Genomic DNA, 6,540 nt, shown 5'->3' with positions numbered 1-6,540 from the left:
ACTGAGGGACCTCCCTACAACTGTGATATCAGTGGAGGCTGTATGGACAGTCAGAGTTCCAAACCCTGTCCCGTAGTAAAGAGGAATCCCTTCTGACTCATGTGTCAGTGGAGGTTGGAGAGAACCTAGGCTTCTACTTCGCCTGGCAATAAAAAGTTGGTATGTTCTCCTATCCCTGTTGGACTGTGTATGAGGAAGTCAGTTGAAACAAGATTTAAATAATATCTGTAGGCTCATAACATAATACACAAAATCTTCAGCTTTCCATTGAAAATCACTCATACTGAGAATCTGGAATTCCAACTTCATGAAAAAAGAGACAATTAATGTATGCCAATACTCACACACCTGAGATTTTAGAATTACCTGAGAAAGATTTATAGAGATTTTATTTTATTTTATTTTGCTTTTGAGGAAGATTAGCCCTGAGCTAACATCTGCTGCCAATCCTCCTCTTTTTGCTGAGGCAGACTGGCCCTGAGCTAACATCCATGCCCGTCTTCCTCTGCTTTGTATGTAGGACGCCTACCACAGCATGGCGTGACAAGTGGTGCCATGTCTGCACTCAGGATCCGAACCAGCAAACCCTGGGCCACCGAAGTGGAACGTGCAAACTTAACCACTGCACCATTGGGCAGCCCCTATCTGAGAAAGATTTAAAAGCAGCCATCATAAATATGTTGCAACAATAAATTATAGTGTTTGCTTCAGCAGCACACATACTAAAATTGGAATGATACGGAGAAGATTTGCAAGGCCCTGGAACTAAGATGACCTGAAAATTTGTGAAACAAGCATTTAAAACACACTTGGAATGAATGAAAAAATAAAAAGTTTAAGAAAAGGAATAGAAATCTCCAAAAACAAGAAGACATAAAGAGAAAACTAATGGATAAGGCAAGTGGAATGATAAAGACGTTCAAGTAACCCACAAGTAAGCAAGAAAAAAAAGAGCAGATATAAAAAAGAAAGAAGACTAAAAGTAAAAAGTTAAGCCTAACCATATAAAAAACTAGATTAAATTTAATTTATATATACTATTTTAAAAAGGAATGAACAGACATTTCACCAATGAAGACATAAAGATAGCAAATAAGGACATAAAAAATGTTCAGCATCATTAGCCATTTGTTAAATCCAATAAACCACGCAATACCATTATATGCAGATGAGGTGAGGATGCAGAGAAATTGAGTCACTGATACATTGCTGGTGGAAATATGAAATGGTATAACCACTCTGGAGTATAGTTTGTCAGTTTATTAAAACTAAATACACGCCATATGACTTAGCAATTGCACTCTTGGACATTTATTTCAGAGAACAAAAACGTGTACATAAAAACCTGTGCACAAATGTGTATAGAAGCTTTATTCATAATAGCTCAAAAATGGAAAAAACCCAGATGGCCTTCACTTGTGAAATGCTTAGACTATGTGACATCAATAACATGAAATATAATTCAGCAATATTTATGCAACAACCTGCATGAATCTTGAGGTACTTTTTCTGAGTTTAAAAAACAGATTCCAAGAGGCCCATGTATTGCATGATTCCGCTTAGATAACATTGCTGAAATGATAAAATTATAATAATGAGAACAAATTAGTGGTTGATAAGACCTAGAAATGGGTTGAGGCATGTTGCTGGGAAGGTGGTTTGGCTATAAACAGGCAACAAATGGGATTCTTGAGATGATGGATCTGTTTCTTATCTTGATCCTATCAATATCAATATCCTGGTTATGATATTGTATAATACTTTTGCAAGATATTTCAACTGGCAGAAATCAGGTAAAAGGTATCTCAGTATCTCTCTGTACTATTTCTTAAAAGTGCATATGAATATACAATTACTTCAAATTTAAAACTTCAATTAAATTATTATAATTCAGTAAAATATTACACTTATGGTCTAAAATTTGCTTTTATGAAGATAATTATCACATACAGATTTTACTGATTTAAATTTCAAGTACAAATAAAACTGCAGTGCTCACATAGAATAATATTATTGAAGTCATTTCTGTATTCTCTACTTTTACAATCACTATGACATCATGGTTATTTCAGATCTTCTGTTTAAATGTGTTGTTACGTAATACTGTAGGAGCTGGAGATATAAATTCCATCTGAGACATTATAAACCATAAAAATCATTATAAACTTATTCTTAAAAGAAACCATTTACCTGAGCGCATATATATGTCCATGATCAGATTATTATGGTTATTATTATGTGATAATTAAAAGCTTACATATATATTGTAATTTAGAATTTGGATCCAACAAATTTTTAGGGAGTGAGAACACTACATCATCACTGTTTTTATTTGAAATTCCAGGTCATGGTAATAATTATGATAAAAAGATAAAACTTTCATTGGTTTTATTATTCTTTTTAATTCTTTTCAGAAAGGATTCTCTTTTGCTACCTTCACTGAGTGATCCATTTCTATCCCAAAGTCGCTGGAATTTTACTGCATATTAAGAGTTGAGTTCTTTCTTAAAGATACCTCACACGTTTATCTTTTCTGTAACTTTGTTTTGTCCATTTCTCCTTTGGGGAAGATGCATCTCTGCTGCTTCCCTTATTATCAGCTATCAAAATTTGATTTCTTTTCTTTGCTCAAGTTATGCAAATACTGTAAACTACAGACTGCATTCTGTGTAGTATTGTGGAAATTATCCTGAACAAGACCTAATTAATTTTGATTGGAGATTTCAATCCATTTACATTTAGAGTGATTATTGATATATGAGGGACTTAATTTTATCACCTGTTTTATGGCAGTTCCGTATTTCCCTTGTTTCTTGTCCTGTGTGTTTTGAACTGCAAATTCAGTTGGGTGTTTGTTTATGATGATTTTCTCAGTTTTCTCTTCATTTATCATTTGTGTCTCTGTTCTGATTTTTTGCGAGGTGTATATAAAATATCTCATAGATGAGATAGTCCATTTTCTGACAGCCTGTTATTTCCTTAGTCTAAGCAGTTTCCATCCCTTTCCTCTTCCCTAAGTTACTGTTTTCACAACTTATTCTGTTTTGTGTTGTGAGTTTGTGACTAAAACAGTGATTATAGTCATTTTTGTGCTTTCTTTCCTTTTATTTTTAGTGTTATAATTGTTTGCTAAGTGGTTCTGATAGAGAGCTGCAATTTTGTGATTCTGTCTGTTTACCTCCTTGATCAAGGCTTTGTAAACTGTTTTTTTGTTGCTTTTTTTTTTCAGGTATGGGGGACTTCTTGATCATTTCTTGTATGGGCATCTTGTGGCAATACCCCCCTTAGCTTTGGTTTATCTGGGAAAGTTTTTTTCCATCATATCTGAAGGATAGTTTAACTGGATAGAGTGTTCTTGACCAAAAGTTTTTGACTTTCAGAATTTTGAATATATCATTCCACTCTGTCCTAACCTAGAAGATTTCTGCCGAAAAATCTGCTGAAAGCCTGATAGAGGTTTGTTTGTAGGTTATTTTCTTCTGTCTTGCTGCCCTTAATATTTTTTCTTGTTATCTTTTGCCAGTTTTACTGATATATGGCTTGGGAAATGTTTTTGGTTTTTTTTTGTTTTGTTTTAAGATTGGCACCCAGCTAACATCTGTTGCTAATCTTCTTTTTTCTTCCTCTTCTTCTCCCCAAAGTCCCCCAGTACAGTTGTATATTCCAGTTGTACGTCCTTCTGGTTGTACTATGTGGGACACTGGCTCAGCATGGCCTGATGAGTGGTGCTAGGTCTGCACCCAGCATCTGAACCAGTGGAACCCTGGACCACCAAAGCAAAGTATATGAATTTAACCACTGAGCCACAGGGCCAGTCCTGGAGAAGGTCTTTTGACATTGATATAATTAGGAGTTATATTAGCTTCTTTTAGTTGTAAGTCCAGCTCCTTCCTCAGGTTGGGAAGTTTTCAGCTATTATTTCTTTGAACAAGCTCTCTGTTCCTTTCTCCTTCTCTTCTCCCTCTGGAATACCTATAATCCTTATCCTGTATTTCGTAATTGAAGCAGATATTTCATGGAGAATTTCATCAGGAAAATAAGACTTTTTAGTCTTAGTTCTTTCTCCTGCATCTGCAGTATTTCTGTGGTCTAAATTATTAATTCTGTCCTCTATAATATCAGTTCTGTTTTTTAAGAATTCCAGGTTTTTCTGTATTTCATTCGTTGTGTTTTTCATTCCCAACTTTTCTGATTTTTTTTATAGTCAGTCTCTTTTTTGAAGAATTCTCTCTGTTCATTAATTTTATTCCTGAGATCATTAAACTGTCTTTTTGAGTTTTCCTGTAACTCATTGAGTTTCTTTATCATAACTATTTTGAATTCTTTCATTTGGATTGTAAATTTCTGTGACTTCAGGATTGATTTCTGGGTACTTGTCACTTTTCTTCTCGTCTGGAGTGTTAATATATTCCTTCATACTAGTTGGTAGGGTGGCCTTTGCCATCGCAGAGTGGGAGTATCTGGTCAAAAATTCCAACTGCCACCACTGGCAGGGGGCAGAAGCTCTGATTTCTGAGCCCACTGTGACCTGTGGCAGAAGTGCCTGTCCATTGGAAGCTGTGCCAACAGGGCCCATCTATGTTTTTCCTTGGGCTGCTGCTGCTTTACACATTTAGGCACTGGTACTCTGGCAGGGATCCCCTGCTCTGGCTGACTGGCCAAGCTGGTGCACTAGGTAGGAGGGGGAGGGGCTATTTCTTTCTTGTGTGTGATCCTGCATGCTCCCATCTGCACTCACTGTCTGCCCACCTGGGCTGCATAGCTTAGTGTGGATGCCCCTATGATAGTTCAGCTGCCTCAGTGTGGAGCATTCCCAACGGGTGGGAGGAGAGTGCAATCATTCCTGTGGAGACCTGCCTTTTCCCCCTTCTCCTCTCAGAGTCATGTGCCAGCTGCCACTCAAGGTCCTATGCCCTCGGATCAGTGCTGCTAAGGAGGAACAGGAGATCTGCTTACCTCCTTCCACTGCATCCTGGGGGTGGTCCAGCACCCCCACTTTCAGACATATGGCTATGTGGGTCTCTCAGACATCTATTGTGTTATGTGAATGTCCTTGCCTGGGTTATAAATGTCCTTTTCATTGTAACAGGGAGAAAAGACTAAGGGAAGAGTTCACTCCACCCTGATACTGACATCACTCCTTAAGAACTAATTTCTAGGATCTGGCCTGGTGGCCGAGTGGTTGAGTTCACGCGCTCTGCTGCAGGTGGCCCAGTGTTTCGTTGGTTCGAATCCTGGGCGCGGACATGGCAATGCTCGTCAGGCCACGCTGAGGTGGCGTCCCACATGCCACAACTAGAAGGACCCACAACGAAGAATATACAACTATGTACTGGGGGGCTTTGGGGAGAAAAAGGAGAAGAATAAAATCTTAAAAAAAAACTAATTTCTAATATTCTCAAAGATATAGTCCTTCACTTATCATGTGGACAAGCTGAGGTCCTTAGTTTCTAGAACTCTCAATGAAGTATCTGGCTTAGGTGAATTCTAAGACCCTTTAGAGTTTTCAAAATCTGAAGTTCTATAATATTATATCTATTCTTAATTTTTTATTGTGGTACAATTTATAAATATTTTATCAGTTTCATGTGTACAACATGATTCAATATTTGAGTATACTGTGAAATGATCACCACAGTAAGTCTAGTTAACGTCCATCATGATACATACTTACACATTTTTTTGTATGTTAAGAACTTTTAAGATCTACCCTCTTAATACCTTTCAAATACACAAGACAGTATTAACTATTGTCACCAGTCTGTACATTACATCCCCAGGACTTATTTATTTTACAACTGGAAGTTTGCACCTTTTGACTCCAATCAACCATTTCACCAAGTCCTCACCCCCTCCCACTGGCAACCACCAGACTGTTCTCTGTATCTGTGAGTTAGGTTTGTTTTTGTTTTTTTTTAGATTTTGCATATAAGTGAGGTGATGCGCTATTTGTCTCTCCCTATCTGACTTATTTCACTTTACTTAATGCTTTCAGGGTCTATCCATGTTGTTGCAAATGGCAAAGTTTTATTCTTTTTTATGGCTGAATAATATTCCATTGAATATGTACACCACATTTTTTAAATCCATTTATCCATTGATGGACACTTAAATTGTTTCCATGTATAGGCTATTGTAAATAATGTTACAATGAACATGGAGGTGCAGATATTTTTTCAAGTAAGTATTATTACTTCACATCTGTTAAAATGGCTATTATCAAAAAGACAAGAGATAACAAATGCTGGCAATGTATGTGGAGAAAAGGGAACACTGGTGCACTGTTTATGGGATATAAACCGGTACAGACATTATGGAAAACAGTATGGAGTTTTCCCATAAAAATATAAATAGAACTACTTATGTTCAGCCATCCCACTTATTGGGCACATATCCAAATCATTATCTCAAATAGTTACTTGCGCTCCCATGTTCACTGCAGCATTATTCATAATAGCCAAGACTTGGAAACCACCTAACTGTTCATCAATGGATGAAAGGATAAAGAAAATGGAATATATAATATGTACATGTATACAC

General features: G+C 36.8%; 1 non-coding gene across 1 annotated transcript; it reads left to right on the top strand.

Annotated features, from left to right (window-relative positions):
- Positions 1-698: 698 nt before the first annotated feature.
- On the top strand, positions 699-800 carry LOC124232204 (U6 spliceosomal RNA). The gene has a single exon (XR_006886800.1). It is a non-coding gene; the product is annotated as a U6 spliceosomal RNA (small nuclear RNA).
- The last annotated feature ends 5,740 nt before the right edge of the window (positions 801-6,540 follow it).

Source organism: Equus quagga, unplaced genomic scaffold (genome assembly GCF_021613505.1).
Source record: "Equus quagga isolate Etosha38 unplaced genomic scaffold, UCLA_HA_Equagga_1.0 HiC_scaffold_32_RagTag, whole genome shotgun sequence".
Classification (NCBI taxonomy): Eukaryota; Metazoa; Chordata; class Mammalia; order Perissodactyla; family Equidae; genus Equus; species Equus quagga.
Note: the sequence above shows the minus strand (reverse complement) of the source record. Positions and strands in the feature narration are given on the sequence as shown.